Below are 17,768 nucleotides of genomic sequence, written 5' to 3'. Positions count from 1 at the left end.
AACAGAAACAGACATACTGTACTACAACAGAAACAGACATACTACACTACAACAACAGAAACAGACATACTGCACTACAACAACAGAAACAGACATACTGCACTACAACAGAAACAGACATACTGCACTACAACAGAAACAGACATACTGCACTACAACAACAGAAACAGACATACTGCACTACAACAACAGAAACAGACATACTGCACTACAACAGAAACAGACATACTACACTACTACAACAGAAACAGACATACTGTACTACACTACAACAACAGAAACAGACATACTGCACTACAACAACAGAAACAGACATACTGCACTACAACAATAGAAACAGACATACTGCACTACACTATAACAACAGAAACAGACATACTGCACTACACTACAACAACAGAAACAGACATACTGCACTACACTACAACAACATAAACAGACATACTGTACTACAACAACAGAAACAGACATACTGCACTACACTACCACAGAAACAGACATACTACACTACAACAACAGAAACAGACATACTGCACTACAACAACAGAAACAGACATACTGTACTACACTACAGAAACAGACATACTGCACTACACTACAACAACAGAAACAGACATACTACACTACAACAACAGAAACAGACATACTGTACTACAACAACAAAAACAGACATACTGCACTACACTACCACAGAAACAGACATACTACACTACAACAACAGAAACAGACATACAACACTACAACAACAGAAACAGACATACTGCACTACACTATAACAACAGAAACAGACATACTGCACTACACCACAACAACAGAAACAGACATACTGCACTACACTACAACAACAGAAACAGACATACTGCACTACAACAACAGAAACAGACATACTGTACTACAACAACAGAAACAGACATACTGTACTACAACAGAAACAGACATACTGTACTACACTACAGAAACAGAAACAGACATACTGTACTACAACAACAAAAACAGACATACTGTACTACACTACAGAAACAGAAACAGACATACTACACTACAACTACAGAAACAGACATACTACACTACAACAACAGAAACAGACATACTGCACTATAACAACAGAAACAGACATACTGTACTACAACAACAGAAACAGACATACTGCACTACACTATAACAACAGAAACAGACATACTGCACTATAACAACAGAAACAGACATACTGTACTACAACAACAGAAACAGACATACTGTACTACAACAGAAACAGACATACTGCACTACAACAACAGAAACAGACATACTGTACTACACTACAACAACAGAAACAGACATACTGCACTTTAACAACAGAAACAGACATACTACACTACAACAACAGAAACAGACATACTGCACTACAACAACAGAAACAGACATACTGTACTACAACAGAAACAGACATACTGCACTACAACAACAGAAACAGACATACTGTACTACACTACAACAACAGAAACAGACATACTGCACTATAACAACAGAAACAGACATACTACACTACAACAACAGAAACAGACATACTACACTACAACAACAGAAACAGACATACTGTACTACAACAACAGAAACAGACATACTGTACTACAACAACAGAAACAGACATACTGCACTACAACAACAGAAACAGACATACTGCACTCGAACAACAGAAACAGACATACTGCACTACAACAGAAACAGACATACTGCACTACAACAACAGAAACAGACATACTGTACTACAACAACAGAAACAGACATACTGCACTACACTACAACAACAGAAATAGACATACTGCACTACAGAAACAGACATACTGCACTACAACAACAGAAACAGACATACTGCACTACAACAACAAAAACAGACATACTGCACTACACTACCACAGAAACAGACATACTGCACTACAACAACAGAAACAGACATACTGTACTACACTACAACAACAGAAACAGACATACTACACTACAACAACAGAAACAGACATACTGCACTACAACAACAGAAACAGACATACTGCACTCGAACAACAGAAATAGACATACTGCACTACAACAACAGAAACAGACATACTGTACTACAACAACAGAAACAGACATACTGCACTACACTACAACAGAAACAGACATACTGAAACAGACATACTGCACTACAACAACAGAAACAGACATACTGTACTACACTACAGAAACAGACATACTGCAACAACACAGACATACAACAACAGAAACAGACATACTACACTACAACAACAGAAACAGACATACTGTACTACAACAACAAAAACAGACATACTGCACTACACTACCACAGAAACAGACATACTACACTACAACAACAAAACAGACATACTGCACTACAACAACAGAAACAGACATACTGTACTACACAACAGAAACAGACATACTGCACTACACTACAACAACAGAAACAGACATACTGCACTACAACAACAGAAACAGACATACTGTACTACAACAACAGAAACAGACATACTGCACTACAACAATAGAAACAGACATACTACACTACAACAACAGAAACAGACATACAACACTACAACAACAGAAACAGACATACTGCACTACACTACAACAACAGAAACAGACATACTGCACTACACCACAACAACAGAAACAGACATACTGCACTACACTACAACAACAGAAACAGACATACTGCACTACAACAACAGAAACAGACATACTGTACTACAACAACAGAAACAGACATACTGTACTACACTACAGAAACAGAAACAGACATACTGTACTACAACAACAAAAACAGACATACTGCACTACACTACCACAGAAACAGACATACTACACTACAACAACAGAAACAGACATACAACACTACAACAACAGAAACAGACATACTGCACTACACTATAACAACAGAAACAGACATACTGCACTACACCACAACAACAGAAACAGACATACTGCACTACACTACAACAACAGAAACAGACATACTGCACTACAACAACAGAAACAGACATACTGTACTACAACAACAGAAACAGAAACAGACATACTGACTACTACAACAACAGAAACAGAAACAGACATACTGTACTACAACAACAAAAAACAGACATACTGTACTACAACAGAAACACAGAAACAGAAACAGACATACTGCACTACAACAACAGAAACAGACATACTGCACTACAACAACAGAAACAGACATACTGCACTCGAACAACAGAAACAGACATACTGCACTACAACAGAAACAGACATACTGCACTACAACAACAGAAACAGACATACTGTACTACAACAACAGAAACAGACATACTGCACTACACTACAAACAGACAACAACAGAAACAGACATACTGCACTACACAACAACAGAAACAGACATACTGCACTACAACAACAGAAACAGACATACTGCACTACAACAACAGAAACAGACATACTGTACTACAACAGAAACAGACATACTGCACTACAACAACAGAAACAGACATACTGTACTACACTACAACAACAGAAACAGACATACTACACTACAACAACAGAAACAGACATACTGTACTACAACAACAGAAACAGACATACTGTACTACAACAACAGAAACAGACATACTGCACTACAACAACAGAAACAGACATACTGCACTACTATAATAACAGAAACAGACATACTGCACTACAACAACAACAGAAACAGACATACTGCACTACACTACAACAACAGAAACAGACATACTGCACTACAACAACAGAAACAGACATACTGCACTACAACAGAAACAGACATACTACACTACAAAACAGAAACAGACATACTGTACTACAACAGAAACAGACATACTGTACTACACTACAACAACAGAAACAGACATACTGCACTACACTACAAAAGAAACAGACATACTGTACTACAACAGAAACAGACATACTGCACTACAACAGAAACAGACATACTACACTACAACAACAGAAACAGACATACTGCACTACAACAACAGAAACAGACATACTGCACTACAACAGAAACAGACATACTACACTACTACAACAGAAACAGACATACTGTACTACACTACAACAACAGAAACAGACATACTGCACTACAACAACAGAAACAGACATACTGCACTACAACAATAGAAACAGACATACTGCACTACACTATAACAACAGAAACAGACATACTGCACTACACTACAACAACAGAAACAGACATACTGCACTACACTACAACAACATAAACAGACATACTGTACTACAACAACAGAAACAGACATACTGCACTACACTACCACAGAAACAGACATACTACACTACAACAACAGAAACAGACATACTGCACTACAACAACAGAAACAGACATACTGTACTACACTACAGAAACAGACATACTGCACTACACTACAACAACAGAAACAGACATACTACACTACAACAACAGAAACAGACATACTGTACTACAACAACAAAAACAGACATACTGCACTACACTACCACAGAAACAGACATACTACACTACAACAACAGAAACAGACATACAACACTACAACAACAGAAACAGACATACTGCACTACACTATAACAACAGAAACAGACATACTGCACTACACCACAACAACAGAAACAGACATACTGCACTACACTACAACACAGAAACAGACATACTGCACTACAACAACAGAAACAGACATACTGTACTACAACAACAGAAACAGACATACTGTACTACAACAGAAACAGAAACAGACATACTGTACTACACTACAAAACAGAAACAGACATACTGCACAACAACAAAAACAGACAACTGTACTACTACAAAACAGAAACAGACATACTGCACTACAACAACAGAAACAGACATACTGCACTACAACAGAAACAGACATACTGCACTATAACAACAGAAACAGACATACTGTACTACAACAACAGAAACAGACATACTGCACTACACTACAACAGAAACAGACATACTGCACTATAACAACAGAAACAGACATACTGTACTACAACAACAGAAACAGACATACTGTACTACAACAGAAACAGACATACTGCACTACAACAACAGAAACAGACATACTGCACTACAACAACAGAAACAGACATACTGCACTACAACAACAGAAACAGACATACTGTACTACAACAACAGAAACAGACATACTGCACTACTACAACAGAAACAGACATACTGACTACAACAGAAACAGACATACTGCACTACAACAACAGAAACAGACATACTGTACTACACTACAACAACAGAAACAGACATACTGCACTATAACAACAGAAACAGACATACTACACTACAACAACAGAAACAGACATACTGTACTACAACAACAGAAACAGACATACTGTACTACAACAACAGAAACAGACATACTGCACTACAACAACAGAAACAGACATACTGCACTCGAACAACAGAAACAGACATACTGCACTACAACAGAAACAGACATACTGCACTACAACAACAGAAACAGACATACTGTACTACAACAACAGAAACAGACATACTGCACTACACTACAACAACAGAAATAGACATACTGCACTACAGAAACAGACATACTGCACTACAACAACAGAAACAGACATACTGCACTACAACAGAAACAGACATACTGTACTACAACAACAAAAACAGACATACTGCACTACACTACCACAGAAACAGACATACTGCACTACAACAACAGAAACAGACATACTGTACTACACTACAACAACAGAAACAGACATACTACACTACAACAACAGAAACAGACATACTGCACTACAACAACAGAAACAGACATACTGCACTCAGACATACTGCACTACAACAACAGAAACAGACATACTGCACTACAACAACAGAAACAGACATACTGTACTACAACAACAGAAACAGACATACTGTACTACAACAGAAACAGACATACTGCACTACAACAACAGAAACAGACATACTGCACTACACTACAGAAACAGACATAGAAACAGACATACTGTACTACAACAGAAACAGACATACTACACTACAACAACAGAAACAGACATACTGCACTACAACAACAGAAACAGACATACTGCACTACAACAGAAACAGACATACACTACAACAGAAACAGACATACTGCACTACAACAACAGAAACAGACATGCACTACAACAACAGAAACAGACATACTGCACTACAACAGAAACAGACATACTACACTACACTAACAGAAACAGACATACTGTACTACACTACAACAACAGAAACAGACATACTGCACTACAACAACAGAAACAGACATACTGCACTACAACAATAGAAACAGACATACTGCACTACACTATAACAACAGAAACAGACATACTGCACTACACTACAACAACAGAAACAGACATACTGCACACTACAACAACATAAACAGACATACTGTACTACAACAACAGAAACAACACTACACACCACAGAAACAGACATACTACACTACAACAACAGAAACAGACATACTGCACTACAACAACAGAAACAGACATACTGTACTACACTACAGAAACAGACATACTGCACTACACTACAACAACAGAAACAGACATACTACACTACAACAACAGAAACAGACATACTGTACTACAACAACAAAAACAGACATACTGCACTACACTACCACAGAAACAGACATACTACACTACAACAACAGAAACAGACATACAACACTACAACAACAGAAACAGACATACTGCACTACACTATAACAACAGAAACAGACATACTGCACTACACCACAACAACAGAAACAGACATACTGCACTACACTACAACAACAGAAACAGACATACTGCACTACAACAACAGAAACAGACATACTGTACTACAACAACAGAAACAGACATACTGTACTACAACAGAAACAGACATACTGTACTACACTACAGAAACAGAAACAGACATACTGTACTACAACAACAAAACAGACATACTGTACTACACTACAGAAACAGAAACAGACATACTACACTACAACTACAGAAACAGACATACTACACTACAACAACAGAAACAGACATACTGTACTACAACAACAGAAACAGACATACTGTACTACAACAGAAACAGACATACTGCACTACAACAACAGAAACAGACATACTGCACTACTAACAACAGAAACAACATACTGTAGAAACAGACATACTGCACTACAACAACAGAAACAGACATACTGCACTACAACAACAGAAACAGACATACTGTACTACACTACAACAACAGAAACAGACATACTGCACTACAACAACAGAAACAGACATACTGCACACACTACAACAACAGAAACAGACATACTGCACTACAACAACAGAAACAGACATACTGTACTACAACAGAAACAGACATACTGCACTACAACAACAGAAACAGACATACTGTACACACTACAACAACAGAAACAGACATACTGCACTACACAACAGAAACAGACATACTACTACACTACAACAACAGAAACAGACATACTACACTACAACAACAGAAACAGACATACTGTACTACAACAACAAAACAGACATACTGCACTACACTACCACAGAAACAGACATACTACACTACAACAACAGAAACAGACATACTGCACTACAACAACAGAAACAGACATACTGCACTACACTATAATAACAGAAACAGACATACTGCACTACACCACAACAACAGAAACAGACATACTGCACTACACTACAACAGAAACAGACATACTGCACTACAACAACAGAAACAGACATACTGTACTACAACAACAGAAACAGACATACTGTACTACAACAGAAACAGACATACTGTACTACACTACAGAAACAGAAACAGACATACTGTACTACAACAACAAAAACAGACATACTGTACTACACTACAGAAACAGAAACAGACATACTGCACTACAACAACAGAAACAGACATACTGCACTACAACAGAAACAGACATACTGCACTACAACAGAAACAGACATACTGCACTACAACAACAGAAACAGACATACTGCACTACAACAACAGAAACAGACATACTGCACTACAACAGAAACAGACATACTACTACAACAGAAACAGACATACTGTACTACACTACAACAACAGAAACAGACATACTGCACTACAACAACAGAAACAGACATACTGCACTACAACAGAGAAACAGACATACTGCACTACACTATAACAACAGAAACAGACATACTGCACTACACTACAACAACAGAAACAGACATACTGCACTACACTACAACAACATAAACAGACATACTGTACTACAACAACAGAAACAGACATACTGCACTACACTACCACAGAAACAGACATACTACACTACAACAACAGAAACAGACATACTGCACTACAACAACAGAAACAGACATACTGTACTACACTACAGAAACAGACATACTGCACTACACTACAACAACAGAAACAGACATACTACACTACAACAACAGAAACAGACATACTGTACTACAACAACAAAAACAGACATACTGCACTACACTACCACAGAAACAGACATACTACACTACAACAACAGAAACAGACATACAACACTACAACAACAGAAACAGACATACTGCACTACACTATAATAACAGAAACAGACATACTGCACTACACCACAACAACAGAAACAGACATACTGCACTACACTACCACAGAAACAGACATACTACACTACAACAACAGAAACAGACATACAACACTACAACAACAGAAACAGACATACTGCACTACACTATAATAACAGAAACAGACATACTGCACTACACCACAACAACAGAAACAGACATACTGCACTACACTACAACAACAGAAACAGACATACTGCACTACAGAAACAGACATACTGCACTACAACAACAGAAACAGACATACTGCACTACAACAGAAACAGACATACTGTACTACAACAACAAAAACAGACATACTGCACTACACTACCACAGAAACAGACATACTGCACTACAACAACAGAAACAGACATACTGTACTACACTACAACAATAGAAACAGACATACTACACTACAACAACAGAAACAGACATACTGCACTACAACAACAGAAACAGACATACTGCACTCGAACAACAGAAATAGACATACTGCACTACAACAACAGAAACAGACATACTGCACTACAACAACAGAAACAGACATACTGTACTACAACAACAGAAACAGACATACTGTACTACAACAGAAACAGACATACTGCACTACAACAACAGAAACAGACATACTGTACTACACTACAACAACAGAAACAGACATACTGTACTACACTACAACAACAGAAACAGACATACTGTACTACACTAAAACAACAGAAACAGACATACTGCACTACAACAACAGAAACAGACATACTACACTACAACAACAGAAACAGACATACTACACTACAACAACAGAAACAGACATACTGCACTACAACAGAAACAGACATACTGCACTACAACAGAAACAGACATACTGCACTACAGAAACAGACAGAAACAGACATACTGCACTACAACAACAGAAACAGACATACTGCACTACAGAAACAGACATACTGCACTACAACAACAGAAACAGACATACTGCACTACAACAACAGAAACAGACATACTGAAACAGACATACTACACTACAACAACAGAAACAGACATACTGCACTACAACAGAAACAGACATACTGCACTACAACAGAAACAGACATACTGCACTACAACACATACACACTATAACAACAGAAACAGACATACTGCACTACATAAACAGACATACTGCACTACAACAACAGAAACAGACATACTGCACTACAACAACAGAAACAGACATACTGCACTAAGAAACAGACATACTGCACTACAGAAACAGACATACTGCACTACAGAAACAGACAGACTACAGAAACAGACATACTGCACTACAACAACAGAAACAGACATACTGCACTACAACAACAGAAACAGACAACAGAAACAGACATACTGCACTACAGAAACAGACATACTGCACTACAACAACAGAAACAGACATACTACACTACAAAAACCGAAACAGACATACTGCACTACAACAGAAACAGACATACTGCACTACACTACAACAACAGAAACAGACATACTGTACTATAACAGAAACAGACATACTGCACTACAACAGAAACAGACATACTGCACTACACTACAACAACAGAAACAGACATACTGTACTACACTACAACAACCGAAACAGACATACTGCACTACAACAGAAACAGACATACTGCACTACAACAACAGAAACAGACATACTGTACTACAACAACAGAAACAGACATACTGCACTACACTACAACAACAGAAACAGACATACTGCACTACAGAAACAGACATACTGCACTACAACAACAGAAACAGACATTCTGCACTACAACAGAAACAGACATACTGTACTACAACAACAAAAACAGACATACTGCACTACAACAACAGAAACAGACATACTGCACTACAACAACAGAAACAGACATACTGTACTACACTACAACAATAGAAACAGACATACTACACTACAACAACAGAAACAGACATACTGCACTACAACAACAGAAACAGACATACTGCACTCGAACAACAGAAATAGACATACTGCACTACAACAACAGAAACAGACATACTGCACTACAACAACAGAAACAGACATACTGTACTACACTACAACAACAGAAACAGACATACTGCACTACAACAACAGAAACAGACATACTGCACTACAACAATAGAAACAGACATACTGCACTACACTATAACAACAGAAACAGACATACTGCACTACACTACAACAACAGAAACAGACATACTGCACTACACTACAACAACATAAACAGACATACTGTACTACAACAACAGAAACAGACATACTGCACTACACTACCACAGAAACAGACATACTACACTACAACAACAGAAACAGACATACTGCACTACATGAACAGAAACAGACATACTGTACTACACTACAGAAACAGACATACTGCACTACACTACAACAACAGAAACAGACATACTACACTACAACAACAGAAACAGACATACTGTACTACAACAACAAAAACAGACATACTGCACTACACTACCACAGAAACAGACATACTACACTACAACAACAGAAACAGACATACAACACTACAACAACAGAAACAGACATACTGCACTACACTATAATAACAGAAACAGACATACTGCACTACACCACAACAACAGAAACAGACATACTGCACTACACTACAACAACAGAAACAGACATACTGCACTACAACAACAGAAACAGACATACTGTACTACAACAACAGAAACAGACATACTGTACTACAACAGAAACAGACATACTGTACTACACTACAGAAACAGAAACAGACATACTGTACTACAACAACAAAAACAGACATACTGTACTACACTACAGAAACAGAAACAGACATACTGCACTACAACAACAGAAACAGACATACTGCACTACAACAGAAACAGACATACTGCACTACAACAGAAACAGACATACTGCACTACAACAACAGAAACAGACATACTGCACTACAACAACAGAAACAGACATACTGCACTACAACAGAAACAGACATACTACACTACTACAACAGAAACAGACATACTGTACTACACTACAACAACAGAAACAGACATACTGCACTACAACAACAGAAACAGACATACTGCACTACAACAATAGAAACAGACATACTGCACTACACTATAACAACAGAAACAGACATACTGCACTACACTACAACAACAGAAACAGACATACTGCACTACACTACAACAACATAAACAGACATACTGTACTACAACAACAGAAACAGACATACTGCACTACACTACCACAGAAACAGACATACTACACTACAACAACAGAAACAGACATACTGCACTACAACAACAGAAACAGACATACTGTACTACACTACAGAAACAGACATACTGCACTACACTACAACAACAGAAACAGACATACTACACTACAACAACAGAAACAGACATACTGTACTACAACAACAAAACAGACATACTGCACTACACTACCACAGAAACAGACATACTACACTACAACAACAGAAACAGACATACAACACTACAACAACAGAAACAGACATACTGCACTACACTATAACAACAGAAACAGACATACTGCACTACACTACAACAACAGAAACAGACATACTGCACTACAACCACAGAAACAGACATACTACACTACAACAACAGAAACAGACATACAACACTACAACAACAGAAACAGACATACTGCACTACACTATAATAACAGAAACAGACATACTGCACTACACCACAACAACAGAAACAGACATACTGCACTACACTACAACAACAGAAACAGACATACTGCACTACAGAAACAGACATACTGCACTACAACAACAGAAACAGACATACTGCACTACAACAGAAACAGACATACTGTACTACAACAACAAAAACAGACATACTGCACTACACTACCACAGAAACAGACATACTGCACTACAACAACAGAAACAGACATACTGCACTACAACAACAGAAACAGACATACTACACTACAACAACAGAAACAGACATACTGCACTACAACAACAGAAACAGACATACTGCACTGAACAACAGAAATAGACATACTGCACTACAACAACAGAAACAGACATACTGCACTACAACAACAGAAACAGACATACTGTACTACAACAACAGAAACAGACATACTGTACTACAACAGAAACAGACATACTGCACTACAACAACAGAAACAGACATACTGTACTACACTACAACAACAGAAACAGACATACTGTACTACACTACAACAACAGAAACAGACATACTGTACTACACTACAACAACAGAAACAGACATACTGCACTACAACAACAGAAACAGACATACTACACTACAACAACAGAAACAGACATACTACACTACAACAACAGAAACAGACATACTGCACTACAACAGAAACAGACATACTGCACTACAACAGAAACAGACATACTGCACTACAGAAACAGACATACTGCACTACAGAAACAGACATACTGCACTACAACAACAGAAACAGACATACTGCACTACAGAAACAGACATACTGCACTACAACAACAGAAACAGACATACTGCACTACAACAACAGAAACAGACATACTACACTACAACAACAGAAACAGACATACTACACTACAACAACAGAAACAGACATACTGCACTACAACAGAAACAGACATACTGCACTACAACAGAAACAGACATACTGCACACAACAGAAACAGACATACTACACTATAACAACAGAAACAGACATACTGCACTACATAAACAGACATACTGCAACAACAACAGAAACAGACATACTGCACTACAACAACAGAAACAGACATACTGCACTACAGAAACAGACATACTGCACTACAGAAACAGACATACTGCACTACATAATGCACTACAGAAACAGACATACTGCACTACAACAACAGAAACAGACATACTGCACTACAACAACAGAAACAGACACACTGCACTACAGAAACAGACATACTGCACTACAAAACAGACATACTGCACTACAACAACAGAAACAGACATACTACACTACAAAACCGAAACAGACATACTGCAACAACAGAAACAGACATACTGCACTACACTACAACAACAGAAACAGACATACTGTACTATAACAGAAACAGACATACTGCACTACAACAGAAACAGACATACTGCACTACACTACAACAACAGAAACAGACATACTGTACTACACTACAACAACCGAAACAGACATACTGCACTACAACAGAAACAGACATACTGCACTACAACAACAGAAACAGACATACTGTACTACAACAACAGAAACAGACATACTGCACTACACTACAACAACAGAAACAGACATACTGCACTACAGAAACAGACATACAGACTACAACAACAGAAACAGACATTCTGCACTGTAGACATACTGTACACAACAACAAAAACAGACATACTGCACTACACTACCACAGAAACAGACATACTGCACTACAACAACAGAAACAGACATACTGTACTACACTACAACAATAGAAACAGACATACTGCACTACAACAACAGAAACAGACATACTGCACTACAACAACAGAAACAGACATACTGCACTCGAACAACAGAAATAGACATACTGCACTACAACAACAGAAACAGACATACTGCACTACAACAACAGAAACAGACATACTGTACTACAACAACAGAAACAGACATACTGTACTACAACAGAAACAGACATACTGCACTACAACAACAGAAACAGACATACTGCACTACACTACAGAAACAGACATACTACACTACAACAACAGAAACAGACATACTGTACACAACAGAAACAGACATACTACACTACAACAACAGAAACAGACATACTGCACTACAACAACAGAAACAGACATACTGCACTACAACAGAAACAGACATACTGCACTACAACAGAAACAGACATACTGCACTACAACAACAGAAACAGACATACTGCACTACAACAACAGAAACAGACATACACTACAACAGAAACACTACAACTACTACAACAGAAACAGACATACTACACTACAACAACAGAAACAGACATACTGCACTACAACAACAGAAACAGACATACTGCACTACAACAATAGAAACAGACATACTGCACTACACTATAACAACAGAAACAGACATACTGCACTACACTACAACAACATAAACAGACATACTGTACTACAACAACAGAAACAGACATACTGTACTACAACAACAGAAACAGACATACTGCACTACACTACCACAGAAACAGACATACTACACTACAACAACAGAAACAGACATACTGCACTACAACAACAGAAACAGACATACTGTACTACACTACAGAAACAGACATACTGCACTACACTACAACAACAGAAACAGACATACTACACTACAACAACAGAAACAGACATACTGTACTACAACAACAAAAACAGACATACTGCACTACACTACAGAAACAGACATACTACACTACAACAACAGAAACAGACATACTACAACAACAGAAACAGACATACTGCACTACACTATAACAACAGAAACAGACATACTGCACTACACCACAACAACAGAAACAGACATACTGCACTACACTACAACAACAGAAACAGACATACTGCACTACAACAACAGAAACAGACATACTGTACTACAACAACAGAAACAGACATACTGTACTACTGTACTACACTACAGAAACAGAAACAGACATACTGTACTACAACAACAAAACAGACATACTGTACTACACTACAGAAACAGAAACAGACATACTGCACTACAACAACAGAAACAGACATACTGCACTACAACAGAAACAGACATACTGCACTACACAGAAACAGACATACTGCACTACAACAACAGAAACAGACATACTGCACTACAACAGAAACAGACATACTACACACTACAACAGAAACAGACATACTGTACTACACTACAACAACAGAAACAGACATACTGCACTACAACAACAGAAACAGACATACTGCACTACAACAATAGAAACAGACATACTGCACTACACTATAACAACAGAAACAGACATACTGCACTACACTACAACAACAGAAACAGACATACTGCACTACACTACAACAACATAAACAGACATACTGTACTACACTACAGAAACAGACATACTGCACTACACTACCACAAAACAGACATACTACACTACAACAACAGAAACAGACATACTGCACTACAACAACAGAAACAGACATACTGTACTACAACAGAAACAGACATACTGCACTACACTACAACAACATAAACAGACATACTGTACTACAACAACAGAAACAGACATACTGTACTACAACAACAGAAACAGACATACTGCACTACACTACCACAGAAACAGACATACTACACTACAACAACAGAAACAGACATACTACACTACAACAACAGAAACAGACATACTGCACTACACTACAACAGAAACAGACATACTGCACTACAACAACAACAAAACAGACATACTGCACTACACTACCACAGAAACAGACATACTACACTACAACAACAGAAACAGACATACAACACTACAACAACAGAAACAGACATACTGCACTACACTATAATAACAGAAACAGACATACTGCACTACACCACAACAACAGAAACAGACATACTGCACTACACTACAACAACAGAAACAGACATACTGCACTACAACAACAGAAACAGACATACTGTACTACAACAGAAACAGACATACTGTACTACAACAGAAACAGACATACTGTACTACACTACAAAACAGAAACAGACATACTGTACTACAACAACAGAAACAGACATACTGTACACTACAACAACAGAAACAGACATACTGCACTACAACAACAGAAACAGACATACTGCACTACACTACAACAGAAACAGACATACTGCACTACAACAACAGAAACAGACATACACTACAACAGAAACAGACATACTACAACAGAAACAGACATACTGTACTACACTACAACAACAGAAACAGACATACTGCACTACAACAACAGAAACAGACATACTGCACTACAACAATAGAAACAGACATACTGCACTACAACAACAGAAACAGACATACTGCACTACACTACAACAACAGAAACAGACATACTGCACTACAACAACAACAAAACAGACATACTGTACTACAACAACAGAAACAGACATACTGCACTACACTACCACAGAAACAGACATACTACACTACAACAACAGAAACAGACATACTGCACTACATGAACAGAAACAGACATACAACAACAGAAACAGACATACTGCACTACACTACAACAACAGAAACAGACATACTACACTACAACAACAGAAACAGACATACTGTACTACAACAACAAAAACAGACATACTGCACTACAACAACAGAAACAGACATACTGCACTACAACAACAGAAACAGACATACAACACTACAACAACAGAAACAGACATACTGCACTACATAATAACAGAAACAGACATACTGCACTACAACAACAACAGAAACAGACATACTGCACTACACTACAACAACAGAAACAGACATACTGCACTACAACAACAGAAACAGACATACTGTACTACAACAACAGAAACAGACATACTGTACTACAACAGAAACAGACATACAACAACAGAAACAGACAGACATACTGTACTACAACAACAAAACAGACATACTGTACTACACTACAGAAACAGAAACAGACATACTGCACTACAACAACAGAAACAGACATACTGCACTACAACAGAAACAGACATAACAGAAACAGACATACTGCACTACAACAACAGAAACAGACATACTGCACTACAACAACAGAAACAGACATACTGCACTACAACAGAAACAGACATACTAACAGAAACAGACATACTGTACTACACTACAACAACAGAAACAGACATACTGCACTACAACAATAGAAACAGACATACACTACACTAAACAACAGAAACAGACATACTGCACTACACTACAACAACAGAAACAGACATACTGCACTACAACAACAGAAACAGACATACTGTACTACAACAACAGAAACAGACATACTGCACTACACTACCACAGAAACAGACATACTACACTACAACAACAGAAACAGACATACTGCACTACAACAACAGA

The sequence above is a fragment of the Oncorhynchus nerka genome, linkage group LG10 (genome assembly GCF_034236695.1).
Source record: "Oncorhynchus nerka isolate Pitt River linkage group LG10, Oner_Uvic_2.0, whole genome shotgun sequence".
NCBI classification, from domain to species: domain Eukaryota; kingdom Metazoa; phylum Chordata; class Actinopteri; order Salmoniformes; family Salmonidae; genus Oncorhynchus; species Oncorhynchus nerka.
This window is presented reverse-complemented; position numbering follows the sequence as displayed.